Source organism: Diadema antillarum, unplaced genomic scaffold (genome assembly GCF_040938485.1).
Source record: "Diadema antillarum isolate AM-2024a unplaced genomic scaffold, OU_Dant_1.0 seq00001020_RagTag, whole genome shotgun sequence".
Classification (NCBI taxonomy): domain Eukaryota; kingdom Metazoa; phylum Echinodermata; class Echinoidea; order Diadematoida; family Diadematidae; genus Diadema; species Diadema antillarum.
The window spans coordinates 7,662-29,330 of record NW_027271855.1 but is presented as its reverse complement, the minus strand read 5'-3'; the positions used below and the strand labels follow the sequence as shown (position 1 = coordinate 29,330).

General features: G+C 38.2%; 1 long non-coding RNA gene across 1 annotated transcript; it reads right to left on the bottom strand.

The window, feature by feature from the left end:
- Nucleotides 1–9,408: 9,408 nt before the first annotated feature.
- LOC139742791 (uncharacterized) lies at nucleotides 9,409–12,981 on the bottom strand. Its single transcript, XR_011711722.1, has 5 exons — nucleotides 12,941–12,981; nucleotides 11,640–11,771; nucleotides 10,740–10,870; nucleotides 9,965–10,068; nucleotides 9,409–9,578 (listed from the first exon to the last, which is right to left on the bottom strand). It is a non-coding gene; the product is annotated as an uncharacterized lncRNA (long non-coding RNA).
- Nucleotides 12,982–21,669: the final 8,688 nt, after the last annotated feature.

Here is a 21,669-nt window from a genome sequence, read left to right as displayed (position 1 = left end):
TTCCGGATAATGTTCGCAACATACACAGCTTAGATACTTTTCAACGACATGTCAAGGCATGTCTTTTTGCTCAATCATATAATTAGTCGTTTCTTCATTTCTTCTTAGGTATTGTCATTGTATTTTATTACCTTGTATGGTATTGCACCGTACTGAATTGAATTGTATTATTTTTCCCCTTTTCTATTTTTCTATTTTCTTTAGCATTATCCTGGAGAGAGCAGCAAGCGCTTTGAGTAGTTTGTAACTAGATATAGCGCTATATGAGAAATTACTTATAAAATGTGACCCACCACCACAAAACGACCAATAAGTCGCAATGGAACTTTTCACTTAAACAGCTGTAATAGCCGGGTTGGGGTAGAAAAGGTCATTTTTTGTTTTAGGTATTTTCTGAAAGTCCATTTATCTATCTACCATCTAACAAAATTTGAAGGTCTAACGTTTACTACAAATGGTTTTTTTATGAATTAATAAAACACTCTCAAATAGTTTATTGCGCTCATCGACCTAACTTCATTTGAAAGTTTTGGACTAAAGAATACAAGGAAGAGAAAGAATATATACTTTTAGAGGAAATTTATCAAAATTGCAATAAAAAGGTAAGAAAACTTAATATTCTTGGGCAATGTGAATAGTGTGTCATGAATATGTATTTATGTAAATTAAGTGTAACATGTTGAGCCCACATGGGGGCAGAAAGTTTCAAGACTTTTCGGACTATGGTGCTCGAGGGGAAGAATAAAGTTCAGTTGCTGTTACTCCAAGAAAGTTTGATGATCTGTTTGGTGTCACTGAGGATATGTTTGACGTGTTGTTGAGTTGCCACCATCTTTTCCTCTCCTCCATAACAAATGGGGGCTTGTCCAAAGGAACTGGACATTCAAGTCATGTTGTGGAGCACTTTGCGGAGACGGTGGCATAGTTCCAGCTACGCATTTTGATGCGGTGAGTAGAATGTGGTCACGTGTGGTATGCATGTTTGCTGCAAAGTTGTTGCACGTGAAGTTTGGTGACTAAGTCTATTTGTTCGGTCTCCCGGACCCATTTGTCGTTGTTTCAATTTACCTTTCGTTGCTTTGACTCTCGTTCGATGCAGTGGTGTGCATTTCGTACAGTCGTAGGGGCCTACTTACGTATAACCACAGCATTACACAGTAGTTATCATGGCCGATTTTGATGTTGAAGAATTCCTTCGTCAGGATTTGACAGTGACTGAATTGAAAAGGCTGGTAAAGGCCAATTTGAGGACTGTAGATAATAGTCCATGAGCAGATATGACTGGTTGCACACGCAAGGCATAAATATTTGATGCTGGAGTAAAAGCATCAGAAGTTAAGCACTGCGCCTACTGTTGAACTTTCAGACAATGATGGTGAGAATAAATCACAGAGAGATGAATGGAGTAAGGAGAAAGAAAAGTTAGAGATTGAAGAGCGGAGTGATAAGCTCAGAGCGGCAGAACATGATCATAAGATGGAAAGGAAGAGACTTGAGTTCAAAATGATTTGAAGAGAGAGATTTGCAGGCCAGAGATTCCATGCAGAATAGAGGTCAGAAGTCGATTGGATCTGATTTGGCAAGTAGAGTCAAATTAAATGCCAAAATTATATGAAAATGACTTGGACTCATTTTCCTTCATGTTCGAGAGGGGGGCAACTAAGTTCGAGTGGCCAAAGGATAAGTGGGCATTGTTAGTACAACAGGTGCTCACAGGAAAGGCCCAGGCTATTTTCTCTTCTTTGAGTTTTGAGCGGCATTTGACTATGATGTAATGCGAGATGAAGTTTTACAGTCGTATGAACAGGTGCCGGAAGCATATATTATGCAGCAGTTTCGTAAAATCAGACGGCATGAAGGTGAAAGTCATGTGGAGTTTGCGAGAAGGGAAGAGGTTGCTTTCGATCGATGGATCAGGTCTCTGAAGGTAGTTACTACTTACGAGTCGTTGAAAGAGATTATTTTTCTGAAAGAACGCAAGCGTTGCATCACTGCTGATGTGCGGACGCATGTCAATGGTTCCAATGAGTCCACAGTAAATATTACTGCGATCGTGGCAAACAGTTATGAGCTTCTGCATAAGGGGAAGAGGTCACCTCTTGTTAGCCGAACAATTTCCCAGGAAAAGGAGTCTAGAGAGGTTGGTGGAAGGCCTAAACCCAGCGCTCATTCAACAAGTGGTAGTGCTAACCAGAGTAGTGGTGTGAGAAATGAGAGAAAGGTCATTTGCTATTATTGTAGGACTGAGTTACACGTAAAAAAACTCATTGCCCTATTTAAAGTTAAAAATGATTACACTGGAAAACAAGAGAGATCAGAACAAAATGGTTGTGTACATGATGCGTCAAGTGGAGTGCATGGAATGAGTCAGAGTGTAGAAAACCAAACTCAGTGCATGGAAGGTGATGATGAGATTGATGAGACGTACAAGGCTTTTGTGTCCTGCGGTGTGGTCAGATTCAGTGATGAGATTGCCGTCACCATTTTTAATGGTGACGGCAATGGTGAGATACAGGGGCCATACAAACCCTTTTCGTCGTAGATTAGTTATCATTGGATAAAGGGATTTCAGTGGCAAACAGGTTCTTATCCAGGATGTAAATGGGGGTTATAAACCCATTCCACAGTATGATATAGAGTTGACGAGTCAACTTGTGTCTTGATCGGTGACAGTTGGTGTGCTGTTGACAATTTGCCGATGAAAGGTATCTCTCTTTTGCTGGGAAATCATTTTGCTGGTGGTAATTAAGGTAGTGCCAACACCAGTTGTGTGTTCTCAACCTGTCACACTGTTTAAACAAATAGTCCTGCTAGTATCTGTATCAACCAATAGTTATTAGTCACAGCCTGGTCCGTGACTAATTTTCTGTAGTCAGACTGACTAAGGGAATCTAGTCCTGCTGTCATGTCTGAATTGACTATTTTTTCTCTTGTCAAGCATCCTGACTAATAAAAATTAGTCAAGCTGTGCAAGGCTTAGTCCCGCAGGCAGTCAGGATCAATGAGTGCGCCTGTGCTGAACTTCTGTACGGTGTCCCCCAGGGATCTGTTTTGGGTCCGTTATTCTTCAGCATTTATGCAAGTCCTCTTGCAGAGATTGCAAGGACCCATGACATCCATATACATCTTTACGCTGATGACACCCAGCTGTACACATCATTTAATCCATCTGATCCTTTAAGTGGGGCCTTTACCAGACATAGACTTGAAGTATGTATTGATGATATGAGCGCTTGGATGATACGGAACAAACTCAAACTGAAAAATAGCAAAAGTTAATTTATGATGATTGTCTCAAAACATCTGGCAGCTAAGGTCCGCAGTCAATCATTACGAATAGGACGTGTCAATGTACAATCTGTATCAAATTGTAGGAATCTGGGAGTTTACTTTGACCCTGAAATGTCAATGACAACACACATTACAAACACATGCCGATTTGTATATTTTCAACTACGCAATATTCACAGTATCAGAAAATCGTTATCACACAAAGTTGCAGCCTCTGTTATTCATTCATATGTTTTGTCTCGTATTGATTATGGAATGCGTTATTGTTCAAGGCTTCATCTTACCAACTGGCCAAACTACAGCGTGCTCAAAACTCTGCTGCTCGGGTCCTCTGTGGAACGTCTCGCTTCACCGATATTACCCCAGTTCTTAAAAATCGTCGCTGGCTACCAGTATCCAAAAGGATAGAGTTTAAAGTTCTGCTCCATGCATGGGAATCACTACATTTTTCAGCTCCAAAATATATTGAAAACCTTGTTTCAGAATACGGTGATCCCTGGCAGAAATCTCCGTTCATGTAATAGTAAACAATTAACAGTTGATAGAACAATCTCGACTCTCGGAGAAAAAGCTTTTATTTCTGCAGCCCCATCTCTCTGGAATGCTCTTCCACTTAGGATCCAATCAGCAGAAACCAGTGAAACATTTAAAAAGGCATCTGAAGTCATATATGTTCACATCTTGTTTTGGTTGAAAATTCGTTGAATTGCTTACCGGGTATATGTATTTCTATCTCTTCCTTGTTCTTCAACTTTCATATGTACAACTATACAATGTATACTATTCTCTTTATATGTCTCTCTGCGCCTTAGAATAGGCCACTAAATCGATGCTGTTGTTGTTTATAATGACCTTTTGACCCACCGCACAATGGGCCTGATGTCTCATGCAAACCTGCCACGTAGTCTGCAGGATTGCCATATCCTAATGTCATAACACAGAGCTGCAGGTGGGACGAAGGTATATACCCTTTGATGTGATGGGAGTGTTGAGCATTCATCACAAAAATTCGATTCAATTCAATTCAATTCATTTTATTCGTTCAATAGATATAAAAAATATTACAAGAAATTCAGTTTGGAATTTTTACATAGATAAATGATGGTAAAGCGTCGAGAACACGAACGGAACATAATAAACTACAATTATCACTGAAAGTGATTAATACTACAACCTAAAACTAAGGGAGCTAGCTCAATCCACGATAATTTTGCTCTTTTTACATTGAAAACAAAATGTTGTTACCATGACAACGCATTGGTCAACACGTACGGTGTCTTTTGCCCATCTTAAAACTAGTGATCATATGTACCAAATCTCATGTCAAATGCTAAAAACTGGGGAATGAGCGCAATCCACAATATTTTATGTGACTTTAACATATAATACTGTTACCATGGCAACGCATTGTTTGACGAAGATCAAATTAGCACAACTTCGTATCAAAGTGGTCACATGTCCAAAATGTCAAGTCAAATGTTCAAAAACTGAAGGAGTTACCTAAATACATAATATCTTTATATAATTTTCATAGGATATAAGGTTAGCATGGCAACAAATTCTTTGACAATGACCAAAAAATAAAGTTTGTACATCTATGTAATATATTGTTACATATGCCAAACTTCAAGCCAAATGCTCAAAAACTGAATGAGCACAATCCACAATACATGTTTTACATATTATTCAACATTGCTGAAAAATGTGTTTTGCACATCTGAAATTGATATTTGTCGCATGTGCAAAACATCAAGTCAAACGCTCAAAAAACTGAGCTAGTCAGCTAATCCACTGGTAAATTGTATGATTTTCAATAAAAAATGGTCGTTACCGTGGCCATATGGCAAGCCAAATTACTTTTTAAAAAGATTTTCTGATATCACGAATTCCCTTTCGTGATATCAAAAATTCGTATTTCTGATATCACAAATTCAATTTTTGATATCACAAATACCCATTAGTTTATCACGTAAAACCAATTTTTGATATCACGAAATCGAATTAGTGATATCACAAATTCAATTCGTGATATCACGAATTCAATTCGAGATATCACGAATTCACATTCTTGATATCAAGAAATACATTTTGTGATGTCACTAATTCCAATTTGTGATATCATTAATTTACATGGAATTTCAGCACATATCTTTCGCAAAGAAATAATTTGATTTCGAGCGTTAGTTTTGCGCTGAAATTCAACCGTAAATTTTAGCGTTAGTTGAGGGCAGAAATACACAGGGAATTCGAGCTTTAGTTCAGTGCAGAAAACCAACGGGAATTTGAGCGTTAGTTGAGCGCAGAAATACACACGGAATTCGAGCATTAGTTTTGCGCTGAAATTCAACCGTGAATTCGAGCGTTAGTTGAGCGCAGAAATACACACGGAATTCGAGCATTAGTTTTGCGCTGAAATTCAGCTGTGAATTCGAGCGTTAGTGGAGCGCAGAAATACACAGGGAATTCGAGCATTAGTTTTGCGCTGAAATTCAACTGTGAATTCGAGCGTTAGTTGAGCGCAGAAATACACAGGGAATTCGAACATTAGTTTTGCGCTGAAATTAAACTGTGAATTCGAGCGTTAGTTGAGCGCAGAAATACACTGTGAATTCGAGCATTAGTTTAGCGCAGATATTCCTATGGAATTTCAGGTGTTATCTTTACATAGTATATAACGATAGTAACAAAAAACCTAAATGAAGAGTTTTGGCAACTCGTTTTCATTTAAAGTGATTAGGAATTGGTTTTAAAAGAATCGATAAAAATAAATCGTTTAGCAACATATTTAAAATGCCATTTTTGATGTGTTGTCAATTCGCTGGTGTTTTCACGAACCGGCACAGCCGGCCCCGGAGCCGCGAAAGTAAGTTTCGAGATAATCGCGTTTGAAGTTTTTGCCTTTGCAAAATCCATGATTGCGCCTATATTTCACGTCCAGTTACCTAAATATCACACTGCACGACAGATTAGGAGTTGTTTGTTTGTTTCATGTTCTTGGTTCATCGTGAAAAACAAAAGTTTCGTTGAAATATCGGGCAAAGTCCGTCGTGCCGGTTCGTGAAAACACAAAAACACGTAAACAACGCTTCCAATATTTTCACGAACCGGCACCGTCGGCCGTGCCGCTTTGATTCTTCGCGCATGGTGCGGATTTCATTTTTCACGAAGTGACACCATCGGCGCGCACGCACTGCGCGTTAGGTTATCTTCATCATTTCTCATAGCCGCGCGCGCACATAATCGAGCGCGCGCATTAGCGATGCTCCTTTGTATACTAGTGATATGAATTGGGTATCAAGATTTTGTTTGATACTTTTTTTTTTCTTTTCCCCTTCTAAATCTCTCATCCATTCGCAGAAAGGCATTATTATTGAGTTGTTCTTCATTATATTACACATTGATCATTGCTCTCAGCTCATTGCATCGGTCTTTATGCACATTATTTTGGATCATAATTTTCAAGATTCACTCTCTTCCTCGGAGCATTACTGTATCTCGTGCTATAACCACGAAGCATGTTGTTTTCGAATATGAAATGTAATCAGTTTGCTATATTGCTTTGTGAATGTGTCATTCTTGTAAAGAAAATAATTCTGTGCTGGTAATACTCTCTTTCACTCTCTTTTCCACCCTTTCTTTCGCTTTCTTTCTCTCTCTCCCTCACACACACGCAAACACACACATACACACAAACAAACACACAATCTCTCTCTATTTATTTCCTACACGTGACACATTACAAAACTTTTTAAATTACATAAAAACTAAATGAGCTTTATCTGGGTATCTTTTCTCATTCATAGATTTATCACCACGTGTGTACACGAGTTTTAAATATGGCTTTTCAATAAACTATACGTGGATCATATTACTCATATAATGCAGATTCCAACTTGAATGAAGTTAAGGTACAGTACATTACCTTTCATTTATTTTTCAGATGTAACGAAGGTTTCTGTTATGTTCTAACATTTATACCAAAGCTCTGTATGTATCACCCACCTTGATATCTATATTTTATGGCATTCAGGGTACTACAATATTTCTTTTTTTTTTGTAGATTCAAAAATGTCAGTCAGACGTATGAGACTAGACTGACTTTTGCCTTTAAAGCCCAAAAATCTTACAAAATAATGACCAAAATGTTCCACCTCCTTCCATATTCCATAACCTAACTTCAACCTGGTCAAATGCTGTTTACCAAACATTAACTTTATAATCAATCTAGAATATGATGATATGAATACAAGTACATAATTACAAAGACACTAGCTGATTTGGTATGGATAACCTTCTTCATATCAAAGGCAATACAATCTTGTAGACAGTGACTGAACTAATTGATGTTTAAATTGCTGTGACAGTTCACAAAGTGTATTATAAATCTTCTGCAAACAGTCTTGATCTTCCCTAACTTTGTAAAAGTTTGTAAGCACTCATATTATGCACAGTATGTGCCTGAAATATAATTTATTACCATACCATGTTATTTTGCAAGATATAAAAATCCTCATGTTTCCCTTTCTTTTCTCTCACTGCTAGAGGATACCATACACAAAGTTCCTTATCTAAGCTCAGTAAGAAGTGGCTATCAGATCTGCATTTACTCATTATTGTTTCAAAAATAAAATCCACAACAATATACAATATAAAAAGACATAGATAATGATGTCTAGGCCATAATTTCTGATGTGGACACAGACTGCAATAATATGGCTATGTACTCCAGTACATCTATCATCCAAGAAAACATTTTCTGTCAAAGTTTATTAGTCATTTATTAGTTGCAGACAGAGAGCAAGCAGAGGAAATGAAGGCATCCAATTGTTTATATCCCTCTTGCAGTCTACTAATACCTTTCTAACTTGCACAACTTGACTTGACTTGGTCCTGACTTTAGTTTACGTCTGCTGTGGTGTCACAGGTGCTGTGGTAGGCATAATTCAAAAATACTGAAAATCGTTGATGGGTTTGGCATAATGATGGCTGGGCTACGGGAGACAAAATGAATAGTTTGATGGGAGAGCTGGTTCATAAACAAAGTAAAAGAAGAGACATCTGTATGGTATTTAACATTGGTATGGTTTTGTTGTGAAAAGCACTGTTTAAAGTCAGAGAGGGGAAGCATAATACAGTGGAAATTGAGGATGGCATCATTGTGACAAAGCTGTATAGAAAGACTCATGGATTGATGGTTATCAAGAGTAATGTCAGTGAATAAGGTGACAGTGAGAGATACTGTATGTAGGATTAATGTCCCTTAATGTCTCCTTGATTCTTTCACATACCATATTTGGAAAATTTGAGACTTTACTGATAAACGCACAGCAGTACATTCAGTTCATGGTTTCTTAATGTGACATGTTGATCTTGTCATTAATTACTTTGTGGATTGTCAGTCAAACAGATACAGAGATTACAAGCTATTCCTAACTCTGCTGCAAGAGTAGTGTCCAAATTCCAAAAACATGAAAAAAAAAATTTCACCGGTGCTAAGAAGCTTGCACTAGCTTCCAGTCAAAATTCATATACAGATCAAAATGTTGATATTAACTTTTGAATCCACACTATTTGAAAGAACTACTTTAAATAGGAAACACACCAGAGAGAAACCTTCGTTCAAAAGGTAGTGACTTATTTGTTATTCTGAATAAAAAAGCAATGGCATACATTTGCTTGTAATGTCTCTACCATATATGGAATAATCTTACCCAGAATTTAAAATGAATTGCAAATGTTGACAAATCTAAGTCTGCCTTGCAAACACCTGTCATTACAGTCTAAACGTGAAACAAGGTATCATTGTAATTGCAATTGTATGTTTTTGTTAGATCATTTCTATCCTTGAGCACAAAAGGCATAATACAAAATGTTTCCATATGCTATATAAGCACAGTTGATTATTGTAATTACCGGTATTATTATTATCATTATTATCATCATTATTAAAAATGATGTCCTACTTTAAGACACCACTACCCCCCCCCCTCATTTCTGCACACATACAAACCCAAAGTCATTAAATAGAAAATCAAAAAGAACATCGAAATAATATTCTGCCAGAACCTGCCTGTCCATTCATAAAGTACACACTCTTGTGAAAACTTTGATGCTGCTGTGTGGAGCAACTCTGTGATTGTGGTGAAATATTGCTATGATCTCCTTCCATAATGATCCCATGGCTTGGATTTTAGTGCAGATGTTCAGCTCAGCCACCCTAGTCATTTGTAGCTGTTTCGGGTTTCTCTTGGCTTTCTCCAGTAGACAGTTGTTATCTGCTTCTCTCCCTATGCAAAGAGGAACAATTGTTTTTCACAGACATTGTTACTTCTCCATTGCAGAGGGGAATGATGACATTTGATACAACAGTCATAACATACTTCTTAATAAATTTTCCACATTTTTTAAACTACATCGATTTCCCTAAGAAAATAATTATATGATAATGTTCCTTTCATATAAACACTTTGGTAGTATTTTACTCCAAAGTGCTAATGCATTTTTTTTTATCATAAAGTTTAAATCAATGTGATAATGTGCACAAGAAGACTGTACTAGGATTACACCTAATTGTCCATTGACACTGGATTTTCTTAGTAATTGTCTATGACAAAATAAAACCAAATACTACATGAAAAGGTGTTGCATGGATTGCTGTTTATATCTTGCTCACCTTTAGCATGGTGCACAATGTAACCCTTGAGTGCAGTAAGAAGAGGATGCTAAGCCAGACGAAATGGTGAATGAACATATTGTTGATTAGAATCAGGAGCAGAACTAAAGTAAAGAATAAAGAAAGCAGGACATCACAAGTGAAAAGCAGTGACATAGTCAATTCCATGCAAGTAATGTCTCAGACATTTGACTTCTGAGTGTACAAAGAAAAAAACACATTGACATGAGTAAAACTATAAATGTATATTGAGACAGTTCATTTTCATCGTCTCTGCCAAGAATTTGTCATACAGTATATGCCATTGACTTTGGCAAAGTTGATGGTATCTCATATCAGTACAGAGTGTATAACTGATCTTCCTCATCTCCCTTGCCCCCCTCCCAATAAAAAAATAAAAACACAACAATAATCAAACTAACAATAAAAGACTACAGTTACAACAGTCCTGAAAGATACATGACACTGAAGAAATTGCATACTGCTACCATATCAAAATCAGACTGAGGGACAGCAGTGCCTTTATAACAAAATGCAACATGGCTACAGGTAATTAGATGTCAAAATGTTGGATTCCATGTTATGTCAGTGCTTCACATTCATAAAACTACAAATACAGTTGTAATTAAAGAAAGAGTAAGACAAAACAATTATTTCAGTATGTGGCAAATCATATTAGTAATATTATTATTACTAGTAGTGTGCCTGCACTGTCTATTACACACTGGTCTGTCTAATTTACTCTAAATCCTTGACAGATAGCAATGTAACTTACAGTTCTTGTTCAAGCTTGAGATGATAGGAGAAATCTGCAGGAATACTGTAAAGTAGCCCATCATCGAAGGACAGCACTCATTTCATTCCAGTCTGCAAGTTGTTGGGTTGTCCACACAAAGGCCTCAATATCTGTTTGTAATGGAAGATGAATAAAAGATGTCAGTCACATGAAACTCCATCACTACCAGTTCTGTAAGATCATAAAATTGATGCACAGATTTGCAAAACATCACACTGCCCCCCCCCCCCCATCCCTTTCAGGTCTATATTCTACAGCTTACCAGAATTTGAAGTTTATGAACATCTCTCTGGTTTAATTTTACAATTTGCCCAGCTCCGAATCCCCAGCCTCCATCCTCCCAAAAAACCCTCTGTGTTTCAAAGAACCATAGATTGTAGAAAATAAAAACAAACAAAACGAAACATTGCAAACTAAGGCAAAAGTACTTGCCACGTATAGACCAATTACGTCTACATTGAGGCTTTTAGGCTCATAATATAGCATGATAGAACAATTTATGAATTCAGGTGCTGAGCATAAACGTTGCACAGCATCTTTTTTTTTTTTGCTTGTTGTCTATCCATTATTTCAAATCAAATTTGCTGGTACGGTATTCTCGACAACATTATCAAACTCTTCATTGTTGTTGGTAACGCCTCAATTTAGACAGGGAGGTGGGAAGAGGACCTCCCTGATTTAACGTTAGACTTTTAGCAGAAGTAACTCTCAAATCATTTTTTTTTCATTGAGAATTCAAAGGTAATCAAAACAATTATTTCAGTATGTGGCAAATCATATTAGTAATATTATTATTACTAGTAGTGTGCCTGCACTGTCTATTACACACTGGTCTGTCTAATTTACTCTAAATCCTTGACAGATAGCAATGTAACTTACGGTTCTTGTTCAAGCTTGTTCAAGGAATGCGGTATGGAGTACAATACTGTAAAGTAGCCCATCATCGAAGGACAGCACTCATTTCATTCCAGTCTGTAAGTTGTTGGGTTGTCCACACAAATGCCTCAATATCTGTTTATAATGGAAAATGAATGAAAGATGTCATTGTCAGTCACATGAAACTCCATCACTACCAGTTCTGTAAGATCATTAAATTGATGCACAGATTAGCAAAACATTACACTGCCCCCCCCCCCCCATCCCTTTCAGGTCTATATTCTACGGCTTACCAGAATCTGAAGTTTATGAACATCTCTTTGGTTTAATTTTACAATTTGCCCAGCTCCGAATCCCCAGCCTCCACCCCCCCCCCCCAAAAAAAACCTCTGTGTTTCAAAGAACCATAGATTGTAGACAATAAAAATAAACAAAACGAAAAATCGCAAACTAAGGCAAAAGTACTTGCCACGTATAAGCCAATTACGACCACATTGAGGCTTTTAAGCTCATAGTATAGCATGATAGAACAATTTATGAAGTCAGGTGCTGAGCATAAACGTTGCACAGCAATTTTTTTTTTTTTTTTTTTTTTTTTTTTTTTTTTTTTTTTTGCTTGTTGTCTATCCAAATCAAATTTGCTGGTACGGTATTCTCGACAACATTATCAAACTCTTCATTGTTGTTGGTAACGCCTCAATTTAGACAGGGAGGTGGGAAGAGGACCTCCCTGATTTAATGCTAGACTTGTAGCAGAAGTAATTCTATTTTTTTTTTTTTCATTGAGAATTCAAAGGCAGTCAGTGAAATAACATCACTTTTAGAGTAACCTGGACAGGTAACGCCAACGGTATTCAAGAACAATATTAACAGTGCAACACTGTTAGCTATCTTAGTTAGATCTTGAAGTTGTAGGCCTAGATATAGACTCCCTATTAAACAGCTATGGATCTAAATTCCTGGAAGATTCAGACATATTTGAGCTCGTAATACAGGTAACAATAAAACTTCACAATATATCACCAGTTAGTGCGTTTAAGATTCGATGCAAATGTGAGACGTGTTCATTTGACTTTAGTTCGAATCCCTTTCCCTGCCTATTCTCCACTTACACCGAATAATAGATGTGGGACTGCACACGTAGATCACGAAGCTAGGACAGTGCCAAACGAAGTCAATGTGATCTGCAAGAATACATATTTACGCTGTTTTGATATTCTAATTCCTCATTCATAAATCTACATTCAAGAATGTGAACAATTCGAACAATTAAAGTGTCAATACAGAGCGAAATGTAACTTTACCGATTTCATCTGTCTAGTTTCCGTTGCTCTGGGCGCAGCCATCTTAGACGCGCGCGTACGAGGACGTTTGGCAAATAAATGATTTATGATGTCGTCCGGCGTATACGCACCAGCAACCCGCGATCGTGCCGCTTCGTGAAAATCGTAGACCGACCAGTCGAAGTTTTCACGAAGTGACACGGTCGTTATTATTACGTAATTATTTGAGATTGAGGTTCAAAAATTTGTCAGGTTGTAGATCTCGGTATTTACTATCATAACATGCAAAAATCTTAAAATCAAAAATTTACTCGATTTTGGCCGGTCGTGCCACTTCGTGAAAACACCGACGAATTACTTCAAAGTCATTATTATATTCTTATTTTTCTCCATTTCTCGCCATTGATTTGGCAGAGACTGGTTGGCTTACCACTTTTGTTTGCGTTTCTTTTTACTCTGTCACGTGAAAGATACTCTCTCCCGACCTCCCCCTGTTACTCCTCCGAGTTGATAAGAGAAATTCCTCACTACGCAGATTAACAAAATTGAAGTCCTTCGTACCACTGCTTTTTTTTACTACAAATTCTAACTGTTTGTTTGTCTTGCATACTGCTGCATAAACTCCTCATAAGATCTGGATATCTTCACTCTTCTTATTGCTCTGGTCTGAAGACTTTTGGGCTTGTGCATTCCAGTTTTGTTCTCCCCGGTTTTGGTTCTTGAATAAACTTGCCTATAATAAATTACACTTTAAATCATTTTACAAAATCATAAACATAATGGGGCAGGCAAACTGTACACCCAACACTATTGGTCTTAATGGATACACCCCTTTGTTCTGGAGGACTGATTTTGAGGAGTGAGAAAATGTCTTTAGGAGAAACACGTTGCTTTATGTGACCACCAGCCGACACCAGTGGTGGACATTTGGCAAGTTTACGACTCCCTCTCGCACCCTGCATGACTCACAGTCTCTCTATCTTATTCTCAGCTGCTGACATACACAGACCAGAGGGGTGATTGCCCTCGGTCGGTCCTCCGCAATACAAACACATGGTATGCTTCTATAACACACATACACATACAGCCACACATAATTATCATCGATTTGGTGGAAGAGTCTTACTGTAAAGGGGATTACCACATGAAAAATGTATCATAATTAACAATAATGTAGTGATAGATGACAATTTGAGGACCAAAACGATGAATTAAATGTAGGCCCTAAGTGAACATAGTATCATTGAATTCATGATAACATGTTGCAAAACAATTGATTTGTATCAATAATTCATCGAATATAACTTGATGATCATTTAGGGAATGATGGATGTGTAAATCTCTCATATACAGTTATTAGTATTTTGAACATTGTTCTAAAAAAAGTTAGCAGTAGTATACATTCCATCTGAATATCAGCTCAAAAGTAATGTTCCAATTCCCTGTGTATTTCTGCGCTAAAAAAAAAAACGCTCGAATTCACAGTTTAATTCCAGCGCAAAACTAACTCTCGAATTCCCTTTGCATTTCTGCGCTAAACTAATGCTCGAATTCACAGCGATTTTCTGCACTGAACTGACGCTCGAACTCCCTGTGTATTTCAGCGATCAACTAACGCTCGAATTCACAGGTGAATTTCAGCGCAACACTAACGCTCGAATTCACTTTGTATTTCTGCGCTCAACTAACGCTCGAATTTACAGCGATTTCCTGCACTGAACTAACGCTCGAAATCCCTGTGTATTTCTGCGCTCAATTAACGCTCGAATTCACAGTTGAATTTCAGCGCAAAATTAACGCTCGAATTCACTTTGTATTTCTGCGCTCAACTAACGCTCGAATTCACAGGGATTTACTGCACTGAACTAACGCTCGAATTCCCTGTGTATTTCTGCGCTCAACTAACGCTCGAATTCACAGTTCAATTTCAGCGCAAAACTAACGCTCGAATTCACTTTGTATTTCTGCGCTCAACTAACGCTCGAATTCACAGGGATTTACTGCACTGAACTAACGCTCGAATTCCCCGTGTATTTCTGCGCTCAACTAACGCTCGAATTCACAGTTCAATTTCAGCGCAAAACTAAAGCTCGAATTCCGTGTGAATTACTGATATCACATATTCGAATTTGTGATATCAATAATTCAATTCGTGATATCACAAAATGGAATTTGTGATATCAGAAATTCGCATTTGTGATATCACAAATAAGAATTTCTGATATCACAAATTGAATTTGTGATATCAAGAATGGATTTTGTGATATCACAAATTTGATTTCTTGATATCACAAATTAAGTTCATGTGCTACACTTACGGGAATTTGTGATATCACAAATTTTATTCTTGATATCACAAATTAATTCTTGATATCAAAAAGTTGATTTTTTTTTAATATCACGAAATGGAATTTGTGATATCAGAAATAAACTTTAAATGTAAAAAAGGCTTGCCATATGGCCACACATTGTCGGACAATTACCACAGATGAAGTCTTCAGATCTACACGTTACAAGTGATAACATGTAAAGTCAACTCCTCAAAACGTGAGAAAGTTAGCAAAATCTTCAATAAGTTTGTATGATTTTTCATCAAAAGAATGCTGTTAGCATGGTAACACACTGCTAAAAATAACCAAAAAAAAAACAATTTTAATATCTACACACTATATTGGTCACATATGCCAATTATCAAGTCCAATGCGAAAAAAAGAGGAATTAGCCACCAAATCCACTATACCTGTATATGAATTTCATTAAAAATATGTTACCATGGCAACACATTGTTTAAGCATAACAACAGATAAAGTTTGCACATCTTCATGCTACTACAGTCACATGTACCAAATTTCAAGTCAACTGCTCAAAGGGTGAGGAATTAAAGAAATCGACAATATTTTGTATGAATTTCAATTAAAAAATGCTGTTACGATGGTAACAAATTATTTAACAATGACAAAAGATGAAGTTTGCAAATTGACACAGTACGCATGTACACTGAATAGCGGTCACGTATGCCAAATTTCAAGTAAAAATGTTCAAGAAATGAGGATATTAGCCATGTCCACAATATCTTTGTATGATTTTCATTAAAAAGATGCTGCTACCATGACAACACATTGTTCAACAATGACTAGATAAAAAGTCTGCACATCTACAAGTCAAGTGCTGAAAAACTGACGGAGTTAGGTCAATCCATATATTTTTGTATGATTTTTATAAAAACTGCTGTCGCCATGGCAATAAATTTCTTCCCCCTCACCAAAAAACAGTGTCTTGCACAACTGCACATCATTTTGTTAGCATGTCCCCAATTTCGGCTGAATTGCGTTAAAGTGAAAGTATAAGTAGTTTGATCAACTGTCACAGGGGACTTTCCTCTGAATGTGGGGAACGAAAGTCCTCCCTGCGACTGGGATCTTTTCTATATAGTCAAAGGTTGACTTTCTCAAAATGCAGCAGATTGTTAGCAGACCATTCATTCAATCAACTCTTTCGACTTGTGCAACTCATGTGCCTCGAAATAGGTAGCCAATCACACAGTATTCTTACAATATAACAATCAATGATATTTATTACACTGGTCTCAAAGTTGTGGTCGTTTACAACAATATCATAGTACAAACTTAGTACAGATATCCAATTCCACTTGATCTTGAGCTTGGTTGCTCTGCTTGGTGGTTTATTCTAGAAGCTCCCGTGCTTGGTTGCTCTAGGCTGTCGAAGATGCCCTGCCTGAAGTAGCGGGTCGTCTCCCCTTTCTGATCGTTTCGTTGGCTTCCCCAACTTCTGGTCCTCTCTGGAACCCCAAACTGTGGCTCTCTCTGGAACCCTAAACTTGGTCCTCGCTGGAACCCTAAACACCCTGTTAATTTAATAACATGATACCTCCCTTTTAATTTGTGGTCTTTAGTTATTCCTGATTTTATTCTTATAACTTACACAAAACACTAATTCCATCCTATTACCACTGATTAGCCACACATAATTTCTATAATAATGTTTCACAATGCGTCATTATCTTTCAATGTTGAGTAGGGGTGATTAATCAGCCCATTGAAATTTAAGCATTGTTCTAGGCCTCTATTTCTTTCACAATGCAATTAGAATTCGGTTTGACATACAAACATCACACATACAATACTATATCGGGAATTACCTAGAAACGTATTACAATGTACAAACAACTTTCAATGAAATGGTCAGGTACTTACAACAGTTGTTGGTGTTTAAACTCGAATCCTCCTAGATTCTCTTCTGGACGGTCAGGCTGTCCAAGCCGAAATGCAACAATTCCTGAATCATACTGATTCCAATTAACACTCTGCTACTCTCTAACTTCGCAATCTCGAAGTACTGTAGCCTGGTCCTGAGTGTTCCGCAAAGTATATATCATCTGAATTTTGTGCCTAAACATGGCATATTTATACATTTGTTGGACCATAGGTCTCCATAAAATAGATTAAATGAATTGACTTCGTAGAAAGTTTTTACAGAAGTCCTGCCCCCTTTTCCTATTGGCTGGAGTTTCCTGCCTGTCAAAACTTTCCCCGAGTATCTCATTCTGCATTGGTCAAGCCTCTGCTTGACGTCATCACTTCCTGTCCACGGAAACCAAAATTCTTTGAAGTGGTCATGTTTTGACCTAGCTAGAAACTTGTGTTTGACGTCGTGAATGACGTCCACATTCCAAACAGTATGAGACATACTATCAGGAAACCCTCTCCTCTATTTTGACGTCACATAGGGTTTACTCATCCTAAAAACATTTAACTCCAAATCTCTGTCTTTTGCTTTGATTGTGCATCGCAAAATCTCCTTATATGGTTATTTTGATGCACGCTTTTGTCTTTAAAGCTGCACTTCTTTTGTAACCATTGCGATAACATCAATTTCTTACACGAGCTATATAATAGACAGTAGTACAATGAGACAAATTATTACGTAACAAATACAAAATATGTCATATCATGACAATCACCTACATTTTGTGCGTTTTCTATGAAAATTTGACATTGCCATGGCAAGACATTACGCGATGCTGGTGAAAAAGGTGTCTTGCACATCTACTTAAGATAGCGGTCACACATGTTCAAATACTGAGGGAGTTAGTCAACCCACATAATACCATTTTACCATTATTCATACAAATAGTCAAATACTACAAGTCATTTTTTTTTTGCAGGCTGCAAAATGTACTGAATGTACAAATGATATTCTCCATGCGTTTTTTTCAGTAGTTCATAGCAACCAATTGCAAAAGGTTAATTCACATTGATATTGAAACAATACTCTCCCTTGGGCAAAGCACCAACAGGTGAAACGCAAGCTCTTACTCACTTTACCTATTCAAAAATGATATTGATCATAGCAACTGGTTGCTATGCGTAAAATAGCAGTCTCAAAGCGCTTTAAATACAGCTATTAATTCTAGTCACGTATTGTGAGCGTCACATTCCCAATAGTTCCAGCCATAGGCTATACACACTTCATTTTCCAAGTCATCCCACTTCACTCGTGGGTAGCACACTACAGTCGGGGACATGCCTTGTCCAACAGCACTGTGGAAAAGCCCTAATGGCTTTTCATAGATTTGAACTCGCAATTTACTAAATATTGATGTTTAGCCTGTATTGTGCAGAATACAGGCTAAACTGTGACAACATCGTCACGGCCAAACAAGGATGCAGACACCTGTTCATAAATCCTTGCAGGCTACTGTAGTTTTGAGCTGAAGGCGGACAATGTAGGAAGTGGAACCATGGCCCAGCTTAAATGGCTGGAGATAAAAACAAATTTGTTCATACTAGGTATGAATCTTAAATCTATTGCAAAAAACCTCTAAGATGGCTGAACGTTCAGGCCAGGCTCCTTAAGTGGTCTTTTAGCGACAATTTGTGATGCTTGTGCAGTTCCCAATTTTTGACCTCGATGGCGACAATTTGTGCTGGCAAAATGAAACGTAGCTGCACAAATTGTCGTCGGCCATGCACTGTGAAGTGGTTGGGGTGTTTGCTCCGGTGTTATGCTTTGGTGGGGTGGGTATGACTGGTAAGTTATGCGTATGTGTGTGTGGGGGGGGGGGGGCTGCATGGTATGTGCTGTGTATGATTTGAAGGTGCGTATTATGTGATTTGTGTATGCGTTTGCGCATAAGTGTGTGTGTGTGTGTGTGTGTGTGTGTGTGTGTGTGTGTCGGAGTACAATAATACAATATGTGGAAACTGTGCATGTGTGGTGGTTGTATAGTGGTAGTGGTTTGTTTGTCTGTGTGTATGCGTGTGCCTGTGCAGTGGCGTCACCAGCTTTTTTTCAAGGGGGGTGCGTTTTGACCCTAATGTAACGAGATTTTTCGGACAGACATTTGGAATATAGGAAGCTCTCAATCCCTAGACTTTTACTGCTTTTTGAGGGAAACCAAGAGGGGAAAGGGCATCGGCGTAGCTAGGATTTCATCGGGGGGGGGGGGGTTAGTATGCGAGGGAGCGAGCAAGGATGTGGAAGAGCCTGTTGTCCCCCCCCCCCCCCCTCCTCCCACGGTGAGAACTTTTTTTGCATTTTGACGTTGTAAATGGTGCAATTTGATGCAGGCTTTTTGCATGTTTTTATCGACTTGAAACAGTCCCACTTATTTAAGGTAGCATGCAGTACATTTTGAGGGAAATTGTTGTTGAACAATGTGCCTATATCATTTCCATAAACCTCTTGTATTGATTCTTACACTCATTTAATTGTCATGAACGCGACCAGTGGCGTATCTAGGGAAAACGGCGCCCCGGGCAAGAACGAAAATTGCGCCCCTAATTTCTGAAAAAGTGTTCAACCCCATTCCCATCCCGGTAGGGACTTTGCTTTAAGCAAAGTCCACATGATATGCTTTTTCATGTTCAAGCACTTAAAAGGGGTCTTTTGAGGGTGATTTAAATGTAATGAATTTTGATAAGTTTTGGCGAGCGAGCGCAGCGAGCGAGCCGAAAATTTTTGTGTTTCAGCTTACAAAACATGGAGTTCTTGTCATTTTTTGCTTATCAAATCTTACATTTCTAATCAAGATATAGTGACGGCCTTATAGGTAACGATTTATCTATACCAACAAACTGAGGACTTTAAAAAATACTCTAAATAAGTACGCGCGAGTGAGCCGAAATTTGTATAATTTGCCGCGTCATCATCACGTTTTATTCTTGTCTCTTTTTTTTTCTGATAAATTTTGGCGAGCGAGCGCAGCGAGCGAGCCAAAAATTTGTGTATTTCAGCTTACAAAACATGGAACTTTTGTCATTCTTTGCTTATTAAATCTTACAATTCTAATCAAGATATAGTGACGGCCTTAGATATAACGATTTATACCAACAAAATGAGGACTTGAAAAAATACTCTAAATTAGTACGAGCGAGTGAGCCGAAATTTGTATATATCCGCGTCATCATTACGTTTTGTTCTTATCTTGTTTCATTTTTTCCGCCCCCCCCCCCCCCGTATGTTCGAAACCGTTGGCGCCTTCTTTTGATCCAATTGGCGATCGCTTCAGAACGAAAGAAATTGCAGCCGCTGCTCCGTGAAATATTTTGCCTGCTAAATATAAAATGACATGTGTGAACACAACAGACATTGTCATTTTGTCCGCGCCATCATCACGGTTTTTTTTTTTACTTTCTTTTTTATATAAATTTTGGCGAGCGAGCGCAGCGAGCGAGCCGAATTTTCTTTTTTATTTCAGCTTACAGAACATGGAATTCTAGTGTGAACACAATAAACATTGTCATTTTGTCCCCGTCATCATCATGTTTTGTTTTCATTCTGTTTGATTATGTTTTCTGCCCCCCCCCCCCCACCATTCTCCCTTCCCCCACCATTCTCCCTCCCCCCCCCCCCCTTTCCGGGCGAGTTTCTTCTTGTTCTTCCTTTTTTTTCTTCTTCTTCTTCGTTTTTTTTTTTCGTTTTTTGCGCCCCCAAGATGCGGCGCCGGGGGCACGTGCCCCCCCCCCCCCCAAGATACGCCACGCGACCGAGCCCGAGCAAGCGGAGCGAGTGAGGGGGGAGGGTGTGGAAGGGGGTTAACCCTCTCCCACGGTTAGAACTGAAATTGCATTTGATGTTGTAAATGGTGCAATTTGATGCATGTTTTGCTTGTTTTATCGACTTCGAACAGTCCCACTTGTTTAAGGTAGCAATATATTTTGATGTAGATTATTATTGAACAATTTGCCTATAAAATAGGTATCATCCAAATCCAAATAAACTTCCTGTTTTAATATTTACACTGAATATCATGAACGCGGCCAAGCAAGAGCGAGGGGAGGATGTGGGAGAGAGTGTCCCCCTCCCATTGTGAGCACTTTTTACTTTTAATGGTAATTGAATAATTTGGCTATAAATGGTATAATTTGAATAAACTTCTAGTAGTAATAATTCTTACACTGATGTCATGAACGCCACCGAGCCCAAGCAAGCGGAATGAGCAGGGGGTGGGGGTTGAGGTTGTGGGAGGGGGGTTGTATAAATGGATTATGGAATGACGGTGTGAGACGACAAATTACTGGCAGCAATATCGGGAGAATGGCATAACGGTTACATGCGAGCGAGCGGAGCGAGCGAGCTTTAAAAATGTGACATTTTACAGTCCTAAAACTGCCGTTTGTAGCCAAAATTTTTTTTTTGCTTTAGAAATTTAGTTTTAGTGGGGGGGGGGCGCACCGGGCGTAACTGCTGGCAGTTACTGGCAGCAACATCGGGTGAATGGCATAACG